Genomic DNA, 24,752 nt, shown 5'->3' with positions numbered 1-24,752 from the left:
CTCACCTCTCTCGACATCCCGGTCGCATCACCGCGGCAACGGGTGCTTGTTCAAAGCGGAGCTGGTGATTGATTTTCTCCGACTCGCACAGCTCTAGCTCACCTCAGAGCAACGCTAACTGCGGCACAAGTGCTGTCGACTGCGTCCCATAGCCAAATTTTAGCACTACGCGGACGGCCATTTGGGACCAGAAGAACGGTGTGTCACAAATTTCAGATTCACACCACTCATCTACACATAGCTACAGAACAGGTAGTCTCTAAGAACCCACTGTAATTTCATCTCTTGTGTTTAAGAGATCACAGCACTAACGGAAACAAATGGTATATGTTCCCATGCCCATAACATATACAGTATGTGAACAAAAGTATCTGGACCCTTGATTGTGGACGTATATCAAGTTTGTCCACGTTTCGCTTTTATGATGACTTGAACCCTGTTGGGGCACCATCAATGACGAGTCTGATCGGCTGTGGAGGAATGGCAATCTAACCTAGACGAGGTAGCACGTTGGACGATGGAGTCTAGAGAGAAATCAAGCATCCAACACATCCAAAAGGTGTTCCATTACGTTCAGGTGTGGAGTCTGGGCAGGCCAGTCCATTTCTGGTGTGTTATTATCCATAAACGATTCCGTCACAGAGGCTGTTTTCTGGCATGGTGCATTCTCACGTTCGTATAACCCTTGTCTCCCAACTGTTGCTATAGTGTATGCAGTACATAATGTTGTAAAATGTATTCGTATTCTTCGGCAGTTAACTTTTCCTTAAGAGCAATAAGGGGACCATACCTTAACCACAAAAAACACACCTTTACTTTAACATCACTTCTTCCACTCTCCACTTTTGGCACTACGCACATCTGCAGACAACGTTATCCAGACAGTCGGCAAACCAAAACCCTTCCACAGGGTATCACACTTTTATGGTCATCCACTGCCCGGTGGTCTCGGTCTTAACACCACTTCTTGCGTCGCTTAGCACAGATTTCAGATATGGGTGCGTTATGAGGAGCTACTGAGGCACTGTACCCCGTTCTTTTTATTTCCCTAGGCAGAGTCATACTGCACTTTGCTACTCACGAGTGAGTCCTTCCGCCAATTTCATACTGTTTGTTACAGTGATTCTCCCCTGTGAATGGCGGTGTTTTGTCCTATTTTTGATGTAGTTCTTCCTTCAAGTTTCCAGTTCAGAGTCACATAGCCAAGAGTCTGCTTGGATAGCCTTAGAAGCGTTGAAATGTCCTTGAAGCATTTGTTACTCAAGTGACATCCAACCGACCCATTCTATTCTCACAGCCTCTCTACCAACAACACAATACCTCTGCTTCCTTTTATACTGACGGGTCGTCCTCTCAGCCGGTGGTCAAGTCCACTTACAGGGTGACAACGTTCTGAACGGTATACATTAGGACGCTAAGACTGCACGGTTGGCCGCGCGGCATGATGCGAATTACTACATGCTCTATCGTTTGGTTTAGTGACGAAGCCCACTTTCATTTGGGTGGGTTCGTCAATAAGCAAAATTGGCGCCTTTGGGGGAATGAGTAGCCGCATTTCGAGATCGAGGTGTCTCTTCACCACCAACGAGTGACTGTGTGATGTGCAATGTCCACTCTCGGTATAATCGGTGCGATATTACTTGATGGCACGGTGACTGCCGAATGGTACGTGAAGGTTTTGGAATATGATTTCATCCCCATAAGTGACTCTGATTTCTACAGGATGTGGTTCATGAAAGACGGAGCTTGATCCCACCGAAGCAGGAGAGTGTTTAATATCCTGGAGGAACACGTTGGGAACCCCATTCCGGCTCTGGGGTACCCAGAGGCCACTGGCATGGGTCACGATTGGCCGCCATATTCTCCGGATCTGATCATATGCCATTCCATTTTGTGGGGCTATATTAGAGAAAAGCTGTATAGCAATAACCCCAAAACCATCGCTAATCTGAAAGCAGCCATTCAGGAGGTCATCGACAGGAACGATTTTCTCACACTTCAGCGAGTCCAGCAGAATTTTGCCATTCGTCTCCGTCACCGTCGCCAATGATGGCAGGCATATCAAATATGCCACAATTTAAACCCGAAGAGATATATATATATTCGTTTACATGTTGAATAAAGTGTGAGCACGCCCTTGTGCATATAGGTGTCCGAATAATTTTGATACGATAGTGCATTTTCCTCATCTGTGTTCGAGGAATGTGTCTTCCTTTGATTAACAATATTGCGGATCCCATCGGGAAAGTGTTTACTAAGTTTGACGCTGAAACATCTTCATACCTACCAAGATAATAAAAGAATGCTTAAAAATGGCAGTAGATGTACAAAATCCGCTAGTGACTCCTTGGGATATAGAAAGTTCCATGTAATTGTGGGAAAGTATATATTGGAACCACAAAAAGTGGTGTTAGGACTCATTTAACAATACCCAAAAGGAGCTACAACCCGGAACAAACTAAAATATCGACCTTAACCGAACATGCTTTCCCAGAGAGAAGCCATTAAATAAAATTCAGACTACTATTTTAGCATATATAACGCATTCTCATGCACTCGTGTACTGAGAGGTCATAGAGATTAATAACCAACATAATAACTTCAACAGAAAAAGCAGGGGGTCGAGGTATATGCAATATTGATGTCAAGATTGTGCCAACAGAATGACGGTGGATCACTTTTATTCGAAGATAGAGAAGCCAGAGACAATCATACAATCCGTATCACGTGAGGAATGGTTATGCCCCTTATACGGCTCATTAATTCGAGGGTTTCTCTAACCCAGAGTCGCAGACGAAACGTCAGGGAAGTTTTCTACATCGACCAAGGCTTCTCAGCCAGTACGTTCTGAGGTCCAGTGGGGGAAAGCAGTATAAAGGCATGCTCATTTGTGGGAAAATTGACATTGTTAGTATATGCAATAGTATGAGATCCAGTATACTGATAAATGGTATCGCATTTGCCAGTAATACAGTATGTAACAAGATATCAATCATCAGGTGGTAGAGAGTAGTACCAGTATAAAAGCAGTCGGCTCTTTACATTGTTAGTGTGTACGTACGTGGCTTTACTACAGACAGGAAACAGACGCCATTAGTGACAGTGCTTGTTGTGTACATAAGCTACAAACGTGAGAGTGGTTCAAATGGCTCTAAGCACTATAGGACGTAACATCTGAGGTCATCAGTCCCCTAGAACTTAGAACTACTGAAACCTAACTATCCTAAGGAAATTACACACATCCATGCCCAAGGCAGTATTCGAACCTGCGACCGTATCAGTCGCACGGTTCCGGACTGAAACGTAGGAAACGGATTATGTGATGAAAAAGCAAAAATCGGTAAGTGTATGGAAATGGAAGCCTTAATCGTCGAACTGCTAAATTATTGTGAGTAGACGAACTCTCACTACAGACTTCCAAAATACATCGATGTTACGGACGCCAGTTGTTGACAGTATTATTGACAGCTGAGACGTGCTGCGGCCCGAGTTGGTGCCGTTGCTAGGTTGGTATCATTTAGCTGCTATAGCTACGTTTGTCGCCTTGTTATTGTGTTCATTGGCGCTACTCCGTTAGCAAGCGTTGTCTGTCCGCTAGTGGCAGCAGCGGCGCCTATCGATATCTAGTAATGGTGGTATTATCTTTGGGACGACGTAGTGGTGTTTTCGTGAGGTGTGAGTCGGCAGTTCAGTTGGGAACAGACGAGCAGCAAGGTCTGCACAGAGCGGAAACACGCCGGGACCACTGGCGGCCTGCGTACACTGCCGGATGGAAGGGCTGTAGTCGCGAGGGATACAACCACGTTGTCAGCCAGACCCAGGAAGTTTGAGTGGACCTTAATTCAAGTAGTGAAACCTCCAACCCTGTGAAATCTCGCCATCTGCTTGCGTGTTGCTGCTCGCACCGTCGGCGAGACAAAGAGCAGCGAATGGAGCGTTTGGGGAAGGTGAACCTAATCCTTCCTACACGTCTTATAATTAATTGTTGCATTCTATATGTTATTATTTGTGAGGTTCAACCAGTGGTATTTCTCCTGCCTAGTAGCCGCTTACGCCCCATTTACCTGCCCTGGAGCTTAGTGTATGTTACGGCAGTGTACTCTTCCTCGCCTTGCCGCTGCTGTCCTGTAAGGCGTGTAGTTCGACAGCTTCCTTGATCGGATGGTGAGTTTGTTTTTCCCTACTTTGGTAGTAGTGGATCCCGTTCTGCTTCCGGATACACTAAACACCGGAGTCTGAAGTCTGAAGACGTAGTGCTGACCGCCGGTTCCGGCTTGGGTGTGTTATTTCATCGTTGCATGTGTCATTGGACGTTAGGTAGATTCGGCAATTGATTATTGGTCATGCGTCATTGGTCTGAGTTACCATCTCGTGAAGTGAATGCAACTCTTGGCTACCTGTCTCATCGCTTATCGCTTGCGAAGTTTTGAGGGGCTTTCCCAGGTCGATCCTTGGAGCAACGTCTGGGCTCCCCCTCCCTCCCCCCCCCCCCCTCTCCGTGGTTTGGTCAGTTTTGATGATCGTTTTAAAAAAATTAATAACTGTAATTTCAAGTTTGAAGATGTTTAACTGGTTCTTGCTATTCAGGCCTTCAGCCGTGAAACAGTTTAAATTATTACTATTGGGGCCTTCAGCCGAGAAATAGTTTTGAATTTGTTGTCATTAAGGTCTTCAGCCGTGGGTGTCATTTGTCTTAAAAATCTTAACTAGACAATTGTTTTCTAGTAGTGAGACTTTGATGATTGTTCTTTTAAAAATATTTTAATAACTGTAATTGCAGGTTGAAGTAGTTTAACGGTTCTTAAGATTGCAATTCAGGCCTTCAGCTGTGAAGTTTTAAATTATCACTATTGGGGCCTTCAGCCGAGAAATAGTTTTGAATTATTTGTCATTATGGACTTCAACCTTGGAACACTTCTTAATTTATTATCACCTTTTATTTGTTGTTGTTTCCAAATAAAGTGTAAGTGGTTGAAAAATAAACTAAGCAACAGCAATTGATTACAATCCCGTCCACAATCGTTACCCAATCCCGCCTTCCTTGGTACCAGGTCTCAATAACCTTGACAGAAACATAGATATGTTCCTATAATCTCTGACAGTATTTTCTTTTACAGTTGGTATGTAATACTCGTACGTACTTCTGCAAATCTAAACTTACTAGTTCTTATCAGCTAAGAATCATCTAGTAATACTATTGTATTTCTACAGTACATAGTGTCTTGAAGGTTGTTTAGCTTATGCATGTTGTTGTGGAGCAAACTTGTACTGGACACGCAGCTGTATCCTGTTTGAATTTTGTGTATTTTTGATCCACCGATGTACAGCTCTACAAATACTTTCCAGATTGTTGTTCGCCACATACGTGTTTCCTTATTTTAAGAGCTTGTCTATTTACACTTCGAATGTTTTTTTCCTGTTCTATATTGTATAATCCTCCATGATGATGGTTGCTAAAACTGAAACCTGTTGAGGATTGAGGTGTACGTGTCCAGGACTGCTGGCTCAAGATTCTTTTCTGCAAATACGAGTATTTGGCAGGGGTAAGCAGTAACCTTCCAGAAGCTTTAACTATCATTATGTGTGAAAAAGCGACGACTGCATTAACAAGACTTAAATGTTATTAACAGATCTATAACTGACGTTCTTCATTAATTTCACTTCCAATCATAGAATTCTACGCATCTTACTTCTGACTTCAGATGTTCTACAATTCAATTGTCCCCTGCGGTCCTAAACACAGCTAAAACATCCGAGTAATACTAACACAGCATTGCCTTTCATTTTGTGTTCGCAGTCACGGTTCAGACAGTATTGGCCTCAGATGGATCACACGCGGAACCTAACGAGAAGTTTCTCGTTCAGTGTGGGAAGTTTTCCTGACGCAGAAAGCATGTCTTACGTAACTCCCGCTGTTAGGAAATTGCTCCGACTTTTTTGGCGCACTGTGGAGGATGCCTTCCGACTTACCGAGACCGGCTTTCGCCTTCTGACTTTTGGAGACCGGCTTTGAGAAAACCCATGTCGACTTAGGCCCAGCTGCGCGGATTGAATCCCAACAGACTTTCCTCTGTATTAACCTTAATCCACATCCGCTGCTCTCAATAGTTCCATCTGTCTTAGACGTCAAAATTGTCTAAGACCTGTCGCATTGGTATCTTGGGACTCTAGAGAGAGATTCACTCACTATATGCTAGTTCGGTGATATAGCTATTTTCGTATTCATTGTAGGTATCCCTCTTCAGTTGGTATCATATTTATATCAGTTTTAAGGAACACACACATACACACACACACACACACACACACACAGAAACAGTAAGAGAGAGCGAATGGATACAGAAAGAGATTTTGCTAATTTGACTGCTTCATCGTTTACAGTGTTATCAGTTAGAAGTCGGTTTTCATTTACGTGTGGAGGTAATGAAACAATACTTATTTTCGGTGTTCGATAGTTGCTACAATGAGGAACAAAGTATAAAAAGTAGTTTCATGATGCGAAACGTTTCATAAAATGAACTACAGGGGTGGCCGAAATCCTCCAGCAGACGATGCGCTAAACTTACGTTGACACAGAAATGAAAACATCCTACTCCAGAGCTCATAGCCTCAGTTGAATTTTATTACCTGGCTGTCTTGCTGAGAAGCTTCATTACAATATTCACAGTTACTTCTATCTTCAAGAGATATATTTTGTTTCCAATGTAGCACAATTCCTGAACTTCGTCTAATTCCTGCTCCTGAGGAAGATTATCTCATTTCTGCTACTGGTACTTCGGTTCACTTCGGTTGCTCTAAATCCATATACTTTATTTATTTATTTCATGGTATGGTGATTTTATACAATATACAGTTGATAAGTGATTTTATACAATATACATATGGTGTAAGACAAGATTGAACCTTAAAGTCCGTGTTTTTCAACCAATTAATTAAGCTGGTTGTGAGGGTGAACAAGTCGTCGGGAATTCCAGTGTCTGAATGAAGAACGTTGGATTAGATGTTCAGTTGTCTCCTCCTCTTGATTACATTCACACATTGGTGTGCTTGATCCAGTACATGTCGAAACAAATTTGTTAACTTGACACCAAACGTAACCTCAAGTAGCTGCAACGAATCAGAGAGAGGAACGCTAGTGAAAAGAGAAACCACATCAAAACTGACTAAAGTATCAGAGTCATTCAGACGCAATCCCTGCAATCAACGTAAGAAGTCTGCAGAGGTCTTAGTGTAGTGTTCACACCTACCTACTAGTGGGCTCAACAAACTAGCAAGATGTTCAGCTACACGATATGTCGGAGCACCAATATTAGAAACAATAGGCGTTGGCGTAAGGCTGGTGTCTATCCTATTTCTTGCAGTTGTGGCATGTCACATATTGGTAGACAATCAGGACTGTGGAAGACCTGTGTATTGAACATAAGCGTCACACACGCTTACAACAGCCGAGCAAATCCACTATTGCAGAACATTGCCACGACACCGGTCATCCTATGGAATACAACAACACGTAGATTCTGGTTTTGCACGTCCAGCTTTTGGGATAGTGTCGTCAAGGAAGCTGTTGAAATCAAACTATCAAGCAACCTTATAAACAGAGATGGTGGATTTTGTCTAAATGCTGCTTGGAATCCGGATGTCTCTCATCAAAAAACAGAGGGACAGAATTAGTGCTACCTCACCTGTTGATTAATAGTCACTATCGATATTTCTGACGTTGGTTATCTTTGGTTGTGTGGTATCTTCCTTGTTTCTCCTCTGTGAACCGAGGTATTAAATTCCCTTGCACGTTACTTCCGCCTTGCAGTTGTGCCTTGAGAATGGCAGGGTGTGCTCCTGCCGAAATATCGGCGGTGGTCGACGTCACCCAGCAGCAAACCCGTAAATTATTTGAACATTCAATTCGCCGCGAAAAGTTAATGTCTCACATTTCAGGTTGATTTGTCCAACAGGATAATGCTCGAACGCTTTCCCTCATACGCTGTTTTAACCCAACATGCTCTTCGGAGTATCGACATGTTACCTTGGCCTGCTCGATAATCAGATCTGTCTCCAATCAAGCGCATGCTCGTTGTCGACAACCAGCGTTTGCCGTCCCCGTATTGACCAACCAACTACAGCAACACATGCACGCTTGCACCCTTGCATTCTGTCATTTACACCGGGTACTGTACCAGCATTTCACATTTTCAATAGCTTACATCGCGCTTACGTTAACTTGTCATGTTGCAATTTTAACCACTTACATACGTTACACAGATCTTCATTATTTTTTGTTGTTGCGTTTTTTTCGCCCATGTGCATATAAAACATTGTAGAAAACTTATTGTCTGCTGCTACTATCAGATTTTTCTTTATTAGGTGCACTGTAATATCGTACAATTTCAGTCTTAGAGATTTATCAAGTACACTGCAAAGCGGAAACAAGACAGATTCATTGTATTTGCAATTCGTCGTAAGTTAAAGATAAAAAGAAGTCAGATCTTAAGATGCGCTACGATTAATACAACATACTTCACAAAAAATTCAATGATGATATGTTTTGTCATACCAGTCTGTAGGCTGTGTGCGTTTAAATGTTGACCATCGTCATTGCGCTTATAATGCGGCCGTCCTAGTTGTCTTTAAATTAAAATAACTAGCACCGTTAGTATGGATGCACGTCAGAGTTTTTAAAATCGCGCATGTTTCACAATCCATCGCAGTAAACGTACACGTTATATCCACACAACGTTTAATGTGGCCATGGGACACGGAACTACTATTGAAATACAATAAACTGTACTCTTACAGGAGCAAAATAGTCAATAAATGTCGCATTTTGCAGGTCGTTTGGTTCTTTTAGAAGCATCAGATTGGTCCCTTCCATGAGTATAAATTTTTGCCTCCTTCTTTACGTCCATTACTTTACCTTTTTGTACCTTAAGCAAAACCTCTTACAGTTCATTAATACTAACTGCTTTGTTCTTTGAGCCTTGTAAGAGTGCAGCCGTCATGGAGGGGCTACGGTCCCTTAACATCGTGTTCTCTTTAAACCGGGTGGAGAACTTCCCTCCGCTTCAACAATATAAAACTTAAAGATATCTCCACAGTTAATTATATTTATCACTGATTGCGAGAAAGGTTTCGATTCGCTTGGCGTAAGGCTCAACTGGCGTTGTACACCCTTATTGTTCCTGTAACTTGTTCTCACTTTTGTACTCACAAAGCAGCGATAGTTACGTTCCGAAAAATATTTAGATCGTGTTCAATTTTTTTGTGTTTGTGTGTGTGTTTACACAATATATCGAATTAATGTTCAGACCTCCCGTTTGAAATTATTACATTAAAAAATTTAAGCATTTCGGTTTTCACCACTTTCAATGTGAATTTCATCCTGTAATCTAAGCGGTTGAATTGTGATTGCATAACTTCAATGTTGTGCCGTCAACTGGTATTAAAATGTCGTTCACATACGCATGATAGTAATCTAGTTTCTCGGCTTTTCGAGTGAAACGACTAAAAATTGTTGAAATTTTTTAATGAAAGTGTCAGCTGAAGTGCCCGAAAGGCATGAATCCATCGTCAACCGATCTTCTAGAAGATAATTCTCGTTCTGTAACGAAAAGTAGTTGTACTCTTCGATCAAAGGTACGTGTTCTACTTCACTGCCTACCAAAACAGTGTCGTATCCAGAAAGGGAGGTGGAAACGAAATAAATCTTCACGGGTTGAGAGGATATACAAAATTGCTGTAGTGATTCCAAAAACGATTATAATTTCTAAATCACTTGGTTCTGTGGGCCCAGATATTAGTATTAGGTAGCACCCACTCTGGCCCAGTGGCGGATACAGAAAAAAATCTTCAAGGAGGGGGTGCTAAAGATATCTTGAGCTACCTTTACTTTTACCGCAATAAAGAATAATCAAGTCAATGCAAAGTTTAAGAAAGTTTTGTTTAAAGTGATTGTACACAAATACAAGACAATGCCATCTTATGATATAAAAAAGTTGCAGTTGTGGTTCTCTTCCTTAAATGATGAATTCTAGCCGCCTGTTCTTCTTGGCAAATTGGTTAATTACATCGGAAATTGGACAATTAACGTCTTAATTTTTACTTATTCATTCTTCAGTCTTAATATTTCTGCTTCTGAATGTACACTAGCTTCCTATTCGTCGGATAGTCCATATGTATAACGCTATGTATCGAAGGGTCTCTGTACAAGCAAAAAGTAGAATATTCGCGACAGAATAGCGTATCGAGATCACTAGAATGGCCGCAACATTTCTCATAGGTATGTGTTAGCTATCTATGTGCCAGACAGAAAGGTATAAAATACGATGACGAGGACGCGCGTGCTACATAGGAAAGTACAACTACTCGATAACTCGATTCAGTCGAGTGGACTGACGAAAAAAACGAATGATTAGTGTGCGGACTGACTGACGGGGTGACGCAGGTGGCAATGCAGGTTGGCCCCTCAAGGTGGGGTGGAGGTGGGGGGAGGTCACCCCCCTAGATGTATCCGGCACTGCCCTGACCTGGACGCGCGCAGTGGTTCAGTCAAGAAGGATGTCATTAAACTGTTGAATCCTGTTCTGAACCAAACTGGCCCACAACTGTAGTATTTGTTCCTTGTTACCCTGGACGCTGCCACTGGGATGGAGTTGACGTCTGACCTGGTCCACACAGGTTCTATCGGGTGGTGATCTGGGGATTTCACTGGTTACAAGAGTGCCCAAGCGACTTTCAGATATTTCAAAGAGACACGTGCCATATGTGGACGAGCATTGTCCTGTTGAAAAATGGCACCACAGCACTGTCGCATGAGAGATAAAACGTGAGTTCGCAGGCCGACCATGACGTACCTTCGTGTCGCCAGAGTTCCTCAGTCACTACTAACCGTGCTTGGAGGCAGATGGCTTCCTGCACCGTCGCACCAGGTGTAATACCACGGTGTCTTTCCAACACATTGACAGAATGGAACGTGTCCCGAGTGTAGAACTGAGATTCAGTGCTGAACAAGAGGCAATTATATTCACCAGAATTCCATGCTTCCCGTACACGGCACCTGTCTTTACGTATCCGTTTCTGTTGTCGTGATAATTTCAGCTTACACCTGGTACGGTAATTCCCCTTTAATTGCTGCTGGTAGTCCAAGACATATGGTACAGGATGCGACAGACGTTTCAGGGAATCCATCAGGGGCGGTGTCAAGAGGGGGGGGGGGGGCGGCGTTATGTGGGCTATAGCCCCCTCCCACCAATGGAGTATCATTTTACACTGGATAAAATGACTTCAGAAATCAGCAAATATATTACTCCAATGGATTCAATCTTTCTTAATATAATTATGTATCAATATAGATTGTAATGTATTTCAAACATATTTTAACAAAAGAGTAAGTGCGGCAAATAGCTTACTGTCCAAACCAGTAAGTATTATTTGACTTAAAATTGGCGTCTTATTATTTATTTATACACATTTTTTGCCCTGAACTACAAAACAGTTACCAAAAATACTTTAAGCAACACCAAATTTTAGGGAACGATGACCTTTGTAGTCTGGTCCCTTCAACCCCCACAAACCAACCCAACCCAACACCAAATTTTACCAATTTGTCATGCATAGAAATTAACCAGTTACAAAGGGAATAAACATGGCATATAAAGTAAGATCAAGGTCTTTCAGAGAACAGAAAATATGACTAACCTTAGGTCCATCACCACAAAAACGATTAGTCCAAGTAAAGAACTCCATTGTAACATGGAATCCCAAGCAGGAGACACTGTAATTAAAACCTTTATGGTAAAACTTATGTTCAACTTGGACTAGTTGCTACACCATGAGCAAAATAACATTACCTCGAACAAAATATGTACACAAATGGAACAGGAAAGTAGGGCCAGTGTACGAATAAAAACAAATGCTTGTGTCATACATCATATCAGTAACTGATTTGAGAAACATAAAGCAATCACTCTTAAACGAGGTAAAGGGAGTAAAATGATGTTAATGTAGAAGAAGTGTTTGAATTTCTTGAAGTAAATGGTGTTGACAGAATTGACTGCGAAACAAATAACAAATTTAATGTCCTTTTGTTAAGCGATATTCCATTCCCCCAAACCTCAAACTCCCACTAGCCTCCCTCACCCCTTCTAGAATCGCCCATTGAGTCCGTTACTTATTCTCTGATGGCAGGGAAGATATGAAGGTGTTCAAGCGTGCCTGGTGCACAATACGGCAATCCTCACTTACGGTGCAGTCGGATCCTCGACAACGAATATTCCTGCCCTTCATTTTGCCATTCTGCCCAACATCTGACTGCTGTCTCATCCGAATGTCTGACAAATCTGGATATTGCATCATCTGAACAACCTGCGAAAGGCTTTGAGCAATATGGGACTTAACATCTGAGGTCATCAGTCCCCTAGAAATACTTAAACCTAACTAACCTAAGGCTGGATTCGAACCTGCAACCGTAGCTGTCGCGCAACAACCAGCGAAATGGAGACCCACAGTGGAGCACCTTTGAGACTCTGGTAGACGCTGTCTCACACATGTACGCAGCTTCTCCATGTCCATCACGGTTATCAATCAACATCCGACGCTGTCCAATACCATACATACCCTATCAGTGCTGGGAACAGCATTAAACATAAGCAACGCCAACGCACTCTGTTGGCCATTCTACCTTTCACAGAGAGCTACAATGTTATTCATTTAGTCTACTCACCCGCTGGGCGTGTGTAAATGTCAGAGGTTACACCAACGTCTGATAATCTTCTGGAATCTTCACTTTTGTTGTCAGGCATTGGATTTTAAGAATTTCAGCTAAACTGATTTTCTTCTATTTGAAGTGGTTATTTTTAACGACGCCAGTAGTCTTTGTTACCGGAAAAATTTGTACTAAGATTTGATGGACCGAGACACATAAATTTCCCCTTTGTTGGGAATCCATATACATTACACGAGACATTTGAAGGTTCACTTTTCGAAACGCCGTAATTGTTTCCCACTTACACGCAGAAGCTTGAAATTTGGCTCAAGAATATGCACAACCTTCCACTGTAACGTGTAAAAGCGTAGCGCTCTGCGACGTCACCCTCGGGTTCGGTGACGCTTCAAACAGCGAGGTGTTGACACATGAGAATAAAAGCTAGAAATTGGAGAATCATGTGGCGTGAAATGATGTCGCAATAAAGAATAATCAAGTCAATGCAAAGTTTAAGAAAGTTTTGTTTAAAGTGATTGTACACAAATACAAGACAATGCCATCTTATGATATAAAAAAGTTGCAGTTGTGGTTCTCTTCCTTAAATGATGAATTCTAGCCGACTGTTCTTCTCGGCAAATTGGTTAATTACATCGGAAATTGGACAATAAACGTCTTAATTTTTACTTATTCATTCTTCAGTCTTAATATTTCTGCTTCTGAATGTACACTAGCTTCTTATTCGTCGGATAGTCCATATGTATAACGCTATGTATCGAAGGGTCTCTGTACAAGCAAAAAGTAGAATATTCGCGACAGAATAGCGTATCGAGATCACTAGAATGGCCGCAACATTTCTCATAGGTATGTGTTAGCTATCTATGTGCCGGACAGAAAGGTATAAAATACGATGACGAGGACGCGCGTGCTACATAGGAAAGTACAACTACTCGATAACTCGATTCAGTCGAGTGGACTGACGAAAGAAACGAATGATTAGTGTGCGGGCTGACTGACGGGGTGACGCAGGTGGCAATGCAGGTTGGCCCCTCAAGGTGGGGTGGAGGTGGGGGAGGTCACCCCCCCCCAGATGTATCCGGCACTGCCCTGACCTGGACGCGCGCAATGGTTCAGTGAAGAAGGATGTCATTAAACTGTTGAATCCTGTTCTGAACCAAACTGGCCCACAACTGTAGTATTTGTTCCTTGTTACCCTGGACGCTGCCACTGGGATGGAGTTGACGTCTGACCTGGTCCCACACAGGTTCTATCGGGTGGTGATCTGGGGATTTCACTGGTTACAAGAGTGCCTAAGCGACTTTCAGATATTTCAAAGAGACACGTGCCATATGTGGACGAGCATTGTCCTGTTGAAAAATGGCACCACAGCACTGTCGCATGAGAGATAAAACGTGAGTTCGCAGGCCGACCATGACGTACCTTCGTGTCGCCAGAGTTCCTCAGTCACTACTAACCGTGCTTGGAGGCAGATGGCTTCCTGCACCGTCGCACCAGGTGTAATACCACGGTGTCTTTCCAACACATTGACAGAATGGAACGTGTCCCGAGTGTAGAACTGAGATTCAGTGCTGAACAAGAGGCAATTATATTCACCAGAATTCCATGCTTCCCGTACACGGCACCTGTCTTTACGTATCCGTTTCTGTTGTCGTGATAATTTCAGCTTACACCTGGTACGGTAATTTCCCTTTAATTGCTGCTGGTAGTCCAAGACATATGGTACAGGATGCGACAGACGTTTCAGGGAATCCATCAGGGGCGGTGTCAAGAGGGGGGGGGGGGGGGCGTTATGGGGGCTATAACTCCCTCCCACCAATGGAGTATCATATTACACTGGATAAAATGACTTCAGAAATCAGCGAATATATTACTCCAATGGATTCAATCTTTCTTAATATAATTATGTACCAATATAGATTGTAATGTATTTCAAACATATTTTAACAAAAGAGTAAGTGCGGCAAATAGCTTACTGTCCAAACCAGTAAGTATCATTTGACGTAAAATTGGCGTCTTATTATTTATTAATACACATTTTTTGCCCTGAACTACAAAACAGTTACCAAAAATACTTTAAGCAACACCAAATTTTAGGGAACGATGACCTTTGTAGTCTGGTCCCTTCGACCCCCACAAACCAACCCAACCCAACACCAAATTTTACCAATTTGTCATGCATAGAAATTAACCAGTTACAAAGGGAATAAACATGGCATATAAAGTAAGATCAAGGTCTTTCAGAGAACAGAAAATATGACTAACTTTAGGTCCATCACCACAAAAACGATTAGTCCAAGTAAAGAACTCCATTGTAACATGGAATCCCAAGCAGGAGACACTGTAATTAAAACCTTTATGGTAAAACTTATGTTCAATTTGGACTAGTTGTTACACCATGAGCAAAATAACATTACCTCGAACAAAATATGTACACAAATGGAACAGGAAAGTAGGGCCAGTGTACGAATAAAAACAAATGCTTGTGTCATACATCATATCAGTAACTGATTTGAGAAACATAAAGCAATCACTCTTAAACGAGGTAAATGGAGTAAAATGATGTTAATGTAGAAGAAGTGTTTGAATTTCTTGAAGTAAATGGTATTGACAGAATTGACTGCGAAACAAATAACAAATTTAATGTCCTTTTGTTAAGCGATATTCCATTCCCCCAAACCTCAAACTCCCACTAGCCTCCCTCACCCCTTCTAGAATCGCCCATTGAGTCCGTTACTTATTCTCTGATGGCAGGGAAGATATGAAGGTGTTCAAGTGTGCCTGGTGCACAATACGGCAATCCTCACTTACGGTGCAGTCGGATCCTCGACAACGAATATTCCTGCCCTCATTTTGCCATTCTGCCCAACATCTGACTGCTGTCTCATCCGAATGTCTGACAAATCTGGATATTGCATCATCTGAACAACCAGCGAAAGGCTTTGAGCAATATGGGACTTAACATCTGAGGTCATCAGTCCCCTAGAAATACTTAAACCTAACTAACCTAAGGCTGGATTCGAACCTGCAACCGTAGCTGTCGCGCAACAACCAGCGAAATGGAGACCCACAGTGGAGCACCTTTGAGACTCTGGTAGACGCTGTCTCACACAAGTACGCAGCATCTCCATGTCCTTCACGGTTATCAATCAACATCCGACGCTGTCCAATACCATACATACCCTATTAGTGCTGGGAACAGCATTAAACATAAGCAACGCCAACGCACTCTGTTGGCCATTCTACCTTTCACAGAGAGCTACAATGTTACTCGTTTAGTCTACTCACCTGCTGGGCGTGTGTAAATGTCAGAGGTTACACCAACGTCTGATAATCTTCTGGAATCTTCACTTTTGTTGTCAGGCATTGGATTTTAAGAATTTCAGCTAAACTGATTTTCTTCTATTTTAAGTGGTTATTTTTAATGACGTCAGTAGTCTCTGTTACCGGAAAAATTTGTACTAAGGTTTGATGGACCGAGAGACATAAATTTCCCCTTTGTTGGGAATCCATATACATTACACGAGACATTTGAAGGTTCACTTTTCGAAACGCCGTAATTGTTTCCCACTTACACGCAGAAGCTTGAAATTTGGCTCAAGGATAGGCACAACCTTCCACTGTAACGTGTAAAAGCGTAGCGCTCTGCGACGTCACCCTCGGGTTCGGTGACGCTTCAAACAGCGAGGTGTTGACACATGAGAATAAAAAGCTAGAAATTGGAGAATCATGTGGCGTGAAATGATGTCACAATGGCGCCAAATTTTACAACAATTATTCCCAGTACCGCCGTGGACGTGACACACGATGAGAGGATCGTCCCACCCACTCTTACCTATATGTCACACATTCTTTGAAACCTCTGCGACGGTCAGAACCGCGACCCTAAGCGTTGAAATCACACGGTTTTCTTGTGGGTGGCTGATGGAAACATGTAAAGCATAGAGCCACTCAGCATCGATAGGTAAAGCTCCCGGTAAGGGGGGGGGGGGACGGGGAGGGGCGCAGAGAGTGTAGGGTGTCAATGAAACTAACCCTTTCCTTGGGGCATTGGTTCCCACATATTTCAAGACCGAACACTGCAGTACGCGGTTCGATGAATAACAGGACGACTTTCTTGACAGCCTTTGACACTGCTGACACTTCCGGATGTTTCAGACCTTCTCTAAAAGAATTGCTGGGCTGCATCCCCATTCTCATGACATCACTTTCGAGTGCAGTGCAACCGTACATTTTGCTCTGGAAGCTCTAGGAGCGTTCAAAGCCATTCGATGAATTTGAACGAGAACCGAAGAAGCAAAAAGTACTTCTCCATTTTTAGGTAACGTGTTTCGCGCCCTGCTGTGGCGTGATAACGGGGGAGGGGAGGGGGTAGAGGTGAGTGGAGGGGGTGTGACATTGGCACATTGGTTAACCGAAGCGCCAGAGGGTCCCTTTAAAAGTCCCCAGTTCGCCAGCACCTCGGTGGCATGCACACCCTTACTGAGAATTTAAAAATGAGCGTTTACAAGCACAACCATGAGAAGCAGACCTAGGCACCTCCAGTCAGGCGTCTGGCATCGCAGGGGTGTCAAGGGATTGCTACGCTGTGAGACTTTCTGAGCAGCGCTTCGAATGACATGTTTTCCTCAGCCATCCATAAAAAACTGGTGGTTTTCAACGTTGGGCGTCGGGGTTCTGACCTCAGTAGCAGAGGCGTCAAAAGAAGTGAAATCTGGGTATGAGAGGCTTTGGCAACCTACCCATCGTGTCGTAGGTCCACGGTGGCCTTGGACAGAATTGTGACAAAATCTGATGCCAATCTGATATTATTAACTCATGTTACGCGCCACATTAACTTCTGAACTCTGGCATATTTTTCGCGTGTATTAACACCTTCCTTTTCGATGGTCATCCAGCACAAGGGTGAAGTCTAAGGCCGCCTGTTTTGTAGCATCACCGAGGAAGGGAGCAAGCATTTTTGAGTTAAATATCAAAGTTCTGCATGAGAATGCGGAACAGTTACGAGATTCCGAAAAAGTGATACTTTAATTGTGTTGCATAGTATATTTTTAATTTTAATGAAGATTCCATTTATATGTAGTAGTTACTCTCACACCTGTAGTGTTTCTTAAAGGGTACCTTGAGGATTGCATTAACATCACCCATTGGGGTATTACTCATATTAACGGGAGGTGTGTGTATCTTGGCTTGATCACGCAATGATGATATTTTTATATTCATTATAGTATATTCTCTTACATTTTTCTCCGTGAACATAAAGGTTCACCTTTTTATAACCCTCTTCAACTGGGCATTAAATGTGGTATTTCGTTCGCAATAAATTATGTCAATACCATTTAATTCAAGAAATTCAATACTTTTCTGTGTTAATCCTCCTTCGAAATTAACATCATTTTACTTCCCTTACCTCAATGTTCCTCAAACCAATTACTGATATGATGTATGACTCCCATATTTGTCTTTGCTCGTTTACTGGCCCTACTTTTCTGTTCTATTTGTGTACGTATTTCGTTCGAGATTTTACAGGTAATGTTGTTTTGCTCATGGTGTGCAACTGGTCCAAACTGAACTTCAGTTTTACAATAAAAATTTTAATTACAGTGTTTCCTACTTGAGATTCTGTGTTTCAATGGAGGTCTTTACTTAGACTGGTCGTTTTTGTAGTGTGAATCTAAAGTTACTCATACTTTCAATTCACTGAAAGACCTTGTACTTACTTTACATCCAGTTCTTATTCACCCTGTAAATGGTTTGTTTCTGTCTACGACATTTTTGGCTTCTTAGTGTGTCTTAATCGAACATTTAAACACATAGAATGTGTAAATTTATCAGTCGGCCATAAAATATATTTACGTGAAATGCTGATAAAATTCTAGGAAGTTCAAAATGAGAAAAATATAGTTTAACATTTAAAATCTTCTTTGTTTAAAGTTCTCACGAATTTCACCAGACATAAGTTCACACTCTTTCCTCAAGTGTTGTACAACATCGGATTTGTATTTCATTTTGAACCTAGCACACTTCAACCCGACTTTGTTCTCCAAACATTGTTTGTCAAACTAGTGGTTTGTGTAGAATTCAATAGCTTCACTCTAATGCGCTGATATGTAGAACCATGAACGCTTCAACTAATTTTTGGGAGTAACATGACCATTTCCCCATTAGATATGCACCCATTCATTTCTTTGTAACTATTAAATCTTCCTTAGTCCGGGAAGGAAGGCACTTGAGTTATTAACAATATTATTACTAAACTAATTTATTTTTACAGAAATGGCAATCAAATGATTTATTTGACCAGCTCAGATACAAGGAACGATCGTTGATCCTGACAGATAAGATAAATGTTTATACATCATTATTCGTTCATACAGACAAATTTGCTTAAGAGATAAACGGATGTTTCGCTGTGTTTCCTTTCGAATTGTTAACTGATAATTGTACTGCGTCACAGCTAATTCAATTTCTCAAGAAGAAGTGGATGAATTAAATATCTAAACTGAAACTTCCGTAGAACGGTATGTTCACTGAGATGCGTTCCTGTTCAAAATATTCTGTACTCACTGCTCTATACAAGTCCTAGAAGTTTGTAAGTGGAATTTCCAAACACCGTATACAAACAAACGTGCATGTAATGTGAAGTACATATCCTCCTCGCAAACCTGGTGTTGACCGACATTTCAGGAACCGAATCTTAACAATAGTAGACCGGTAAAAGAAATTAAGCACATAACATATTTCCAAGAATTTCCGATTAACACTGCATTTATCCGTATTCAAATCCTCAGCAGGTAAAAAGATAAGCATGCTGAATTGTTCCGTCAGAACATAGTAGTACAATAAAGCAATATGTACCGGATGATCACAAAGTCAGTATAAATTAGAAAACTGAATAAATCACGGAATAATGTAGATAGGTAAAAATTGACACACATGCTTGGAATGACATGGGGTTTTATTAGAACCAAAAAAATGCAAAAGTTCAAAAAATGTCCGACAGATGGCGCTGGACAGCAAAACGTCAGTGACTGCACATGACATTCGTGTAAAAAAGGAGCTGTAATGAGAGAGAGAATCAGATGCGCCAGCAATGGCAACATGTTGACGTTACCTGAAAAGGAGCGTTTAGTGAAGTTGTATTATCAGAGTGAGGAATGTGCTAGTTCAGCGTTACGATCCTATCGCCATTGGAGGGAATTCGAAGGGGTAAAGGTACGTTGACAAATGCAGCTGTGGCGAGAATGATTTCGAAGTTCGAAGCCACGGGTTGTTTAGACGATAGACCCCCTAGTGGCCGACCCAGCACAAGGCGTAATGCTGCTGAGCCAGTTCAGGAAGAAATGGAGACTGTAGCGGGTTCGTCTACGCACGGGGAAGTCAGCGCTCCTGCAGTCACACGTCGCACCGGCATTCCATACACCACTGTTTGGTTGGCACTTAGGCGCACCCTCCGATCTATCCGTACAAAATCCATCGGCATCATGAACTGTTACTTGGCGATTTAGTGAACCGGAGGGCATTTGCGGTGTGGGCGTTTGAAAAGTCGGCAGAAGATGACGATTGGTTGAGTAACGTGTTGTGGACCGACGAAGCTCATTCCACGCTCCGAAGGTCTGTCAACGCGCACAACCGCAGAATTTGGGCTACCGAAAATCCTAGAACTGTCGTGGAAACTCCATTGCGCGACGAGAAAGTCACGGTATGGGTTGGATTTACCACATCTACGGTTATCGGGCCTTTTTTCTTCGATTATATGGGTGATTCCGGTTTCGTAACTGCTACCGTGACGGGTGAGAGGTACGCCGATATGTTACAGAATCGTGACATCCCCAGCCTGGCTGATAAACACCTGCTGGAACGTACGATGTTTACGCAGGATGGCGCTCCACCCAATATGGCTAGACGCGTCAAAGATCTCTTGCGAGCTTCGTTTATTGATGATCGTGGGCTCAGCCGTCACTTTCGTCATGCTTGGCCTCGCAGGTCCCCAGACCTCAGTCCGTGCGATTATTGGCTTTGAGGTTACCTGAAGTCGCAAGTGTATCGTGATCGACCGACATGTCTAGAGATGCTGAAAGACAACATCCGACGCCAATGCCTCACCGTAACTCCGGACATGCTTTACAGTGCTGTTCACAACATTATTCCTCGACTACAGCTATTGTTGAGGAATGATGGTGGACATATTGAGCATTTCCGGTAAAGAACATCATCTTTGCTTTGTCTTACTTTGTTATGCTAAATATTGCTATTCTGATCAGATGAAGCGCCATCTGCCGGACATTTTTTGAACGTTTGTGTTATTTTGTTTTTTTGTTTTTAATAAAACCTCATGTCATTCCAATCATGTGGATCAATTTGTACCTCTCTATCTTTATTATTCAGTGATTTATTCAGTTTTCAAATTTATACTGACTTTTTGATCGCCCGGTATAATAAAGCAATATGTAGATTAATTTTTCACCAACTCGCAACGTACAAGTTAGCGTCTTGCTAAGTTGAACACACCCATGGTAAACATACGATGCGCATCCGCAGAAGCAGCGAGCGGCATGATTCGATCAACTAACTGAGTAACGTCCGATGAATTGCACGAGCGGGCTGGTCCGCCGTCACGGCGTCTCGGTTTAACGGAGGAACAATTAGGTTTGACGTCGCGCGCGCCTCTCCACGGCTGCAGCGTTTATTTTAGATTAGGGCGGCGCGTGGCTGGGCCGATTACGGGCCGGATGGGGATTTGCATGTGAATGGCGGAGGCCGGGGCGGCGCGGCGCGGCGCCAGAGCGGCTGGCGGGTAGCGGCTGCCCCACCTAACAGCCTGCCCGAGACTCGCACCTGCTACCCGATCTGCGTCCCCTGTGACGACAGCGAAGCGTGCCAGTAGGACTCCCCAAGACACAGCGCAGAAGTAACGGCCCGCGGAACGAAAGTCCAAATAAGTATTGCCTTACAGGCAGTAAGACAAGGTTGGACACAACCTGTGCGCGACCATATATTACGGTAGTATTCAGTCGCCTGTTGGGTTGGGTTGTTTGGGGAAGGAGACCAGACAGCAAGGTCATCGGTCTCATCGGATTAGGGAAGGATGGGGAAGGAAGTCGGCCGTGCCCTTTCAAAGGAACTATCCCAGCATTTGCCTGGAGTGATTTAGGGAAATCATGGAAAACCTAAATCAGGATGGCCGGACGCGGGATTGAAACGTCGTCCTCCCGAATGCGAGTCCAGTGTCTAACCACTGCGGCACCTCGCTCGGTCAGTCGCCTGTGCAATGTCTTTTAAGTGTGGGCAGTTTCCTAACAGATTAAAATACTCTTTCGTGAAGCTACTCTACATTAATTATTTAAGAAAAAACTAATTTTTAAAATACGAATTTCTTAAATCGCTCTAAAACTTAGGGGGAAATATGAGGAGATGGGATCTGGAGAAACTGAAAGAACCAGATGTTGTACAGATTTTCAGAGAGAGCATTAGGCAACGATTAACAAGAACGGGGAGAGAAACACAATAGAATAAGGAAGAATGGGTAGCTTTGAGAGATGAAATAGAAAATGCAGCAGCAAAGGACCAAGTAGGTAAAAAAGACGAGGGCTAGTAGAAATCCTTGGGTAACACAAGAGATATTGAAGTTAATCGATGAAAGGTAAAAATATAAAAATGAAGTAAGCAAGAAAGAATACAAACGTCTCAAAAATGCGATCGACAGGGAGTGCAAAATAGCTAAGCAGGAATGGCTAGAGGACAAATGTAAGGACGTAGAGGCATATATCAGTAGGGGTAAGATAGATACTGCCTACAGGAAAATTAAGAGACCTTTGGAGAAAAGAGAACCACTTGTATGAATAACAATAGCTGAGATGGAAAACTAGTCCTAAGCAAATAAGGGAGGGCAGAAAGGTGGAAGGAGAATACGAGGGCGATGTGCTTGAGGGCGATATTATGAAAATGGAAGAGGAGTAGATGAAGATGAAGTGGGATCCATGATACTGCGTGAAGAATTTGACAGATCACTGAAAGACCTAAGATGAAAGAAGGCCCCAGTTGTAGACAGTATTCCATTAGAACTACTGATAGCCTTGGGAGAGCCAGCGCTGACAAAACTCTACCATCTGGTGAGCAAGATGTATGAGACAGGTGAAATAGTCTCACGATTCAAGAAGAATACAATAATTCCAGTCCCAAATAAAGCAGGTGTTGACAGGTGTGAAAATTATCGATCTATCAGTTTAATAAGTCTAGGCTGAAAATATTAGACTGAAGTCTTTACAGACGAATGGAAAAATCGGTAGAAGCCGACCTCGGGGAGGATCAGTTTCGATTCCGTAGAAATGTTGGAACACGTGACGCAATACTGACCCTACGACTTACTTTAGAAGATAGATTAAGAGAAAGCAAACCTACATTTGTAGACTTAGAGATTTATTTTGGCAATGTGACTGGAATACTTGTGCGGTTCGACCCTCCCCCCCCCCCCCTCCCCCCACCGCCCTTGGGACGTCTCACACCAAACGAGTGTAACCACAATCTTTGCGTGGCAGAGTAATTGCGTACGTGGAGCAGTGTTTGCGCAGCAATCGCCGAGATAGTGGCGGAATAAGGGGAACCAGCTCGCATTCGCGGAGGTTGTTGGAAAACCGCCTTAAAAACCATCCACAGACTGGCCGGCACACCAGAACTCGACACTAATCCGTCGGGCGGATTCGTGCCAGTGAACGGCACGCCTTCCCACCTGGAAATCAGTGCGTTAGACCGCACGGCTAACCGGCTGGACCTGAAGTATGTACTTGGATATGAAGAAGCTTGCGCAGGACAGAGTAGCATGGAGGGCTGCATCAAACTAGTCTGTGGAATGAAGACCTCAACAACATTTACGTACTTGTATCATTTAAAACGATAGACGTGGGGTGCATGCAGCAGATATTGGTAAGGAGGTTAATTGTTCTCTCTCTCTCTCTCTCTCTCTCTCTCGCCACCTCTATCTCTCTGTACCTCTCCCTTGATGACCGTCAACCAACTGCCTCGCTCCGGCACGCCTGCACCACCAGCAGCATCCTCCATCTACACAGTGGTTATAAGTAAACCTTTGCTACTTGAGCCTGTGCAGACGGAAAATTTACACTGCTTGACAGCAGCTAACGGACAGAGACATTGTTGGACAGGAACAAATACAACTATTGATGGACTCCATGAAACACAATACGTACGCATTAGAGTTGGAGTGTTGTATTTATACGAAAAACGGTACAAATTTGACCACATGACAAAGTAGCGTAACAGAATAACTCACAACCTAAAGATCGGTATTGGGCACTCAGTGTTGGATACGCCCTCCTCCGGCACTAATGCATATTTTGCACCTCTTAAGCCGGCCGCTGTGACCGAGTGGTTCTAGGCGCCTCAGTCCGGAACCGCGCAGCTGCTACGGTTGCAGGTTCGAATCCTGCGTCTGGCATGGTTGTGTGTGATGTCCTTAGGTTAGTCAGGTTTCAGTAGTTCTGAGTCTAGGGGACCCATGACATCAGATGTCAAGTCCCATAGTGCTTAGAGCCATTTCAACCGATTTGAACAGTACTTAACTCGACTATAGCAAATATCGCTAGCAACAGTACAGTTCTTATTATACACAGAGTTCAAGGAAACACTTGACATTGACAGCACAGCACTATTCACGTTGCAGACTCGGGCCTAGGCTAGCACGAGCTTCGTTTGTATGCAGCTTTTGCAGGGGGCGCATGTGTGGAGAGGAGCGGTCCGATTCCGCGCGGCATTGGCCGCGTTCCTTCACTGCCTTTCGTATCGCAACTTCGGTCCGACGTTTGCGGTTACTCCAGAACAGAAGGGTTCAATTTAGAATTTTTTTTTTTTTTGAGTCATCAATATTCTGACTGGTTTGATGCTACCCGCCACCATTTCCGCTCCTGTGCCAGCGTGTCATCTGAGAGTGGCAATTCCAACCTACATCATTAATTATTTTCTGGATTTATTCCAATCTCTGTCTTCGCGTGCAGTTTTTATCCTCTTATATCATGGAAGTTAGTTA

The sequence above is a fragment of the Schistocerca piceifrons genome, chromosome 3, assembly GCF_021461385.2.
Source record: "Schistocerca piceifrons isolate TAMUIC-IGC-003096 chromosome 3, iqSchPice1.1, whole genome shotgun sequence".
Taxonomy (NCBI): domain Eukaryota; kingdom Metazoa; phylum Arthropoda; class Insecta; order Orthoptera; family Acrididae; genus Schistocerca; species Schistocerca piceifrons.
This window is presented reverse-complemented; position numbering follows the sequence as displayed.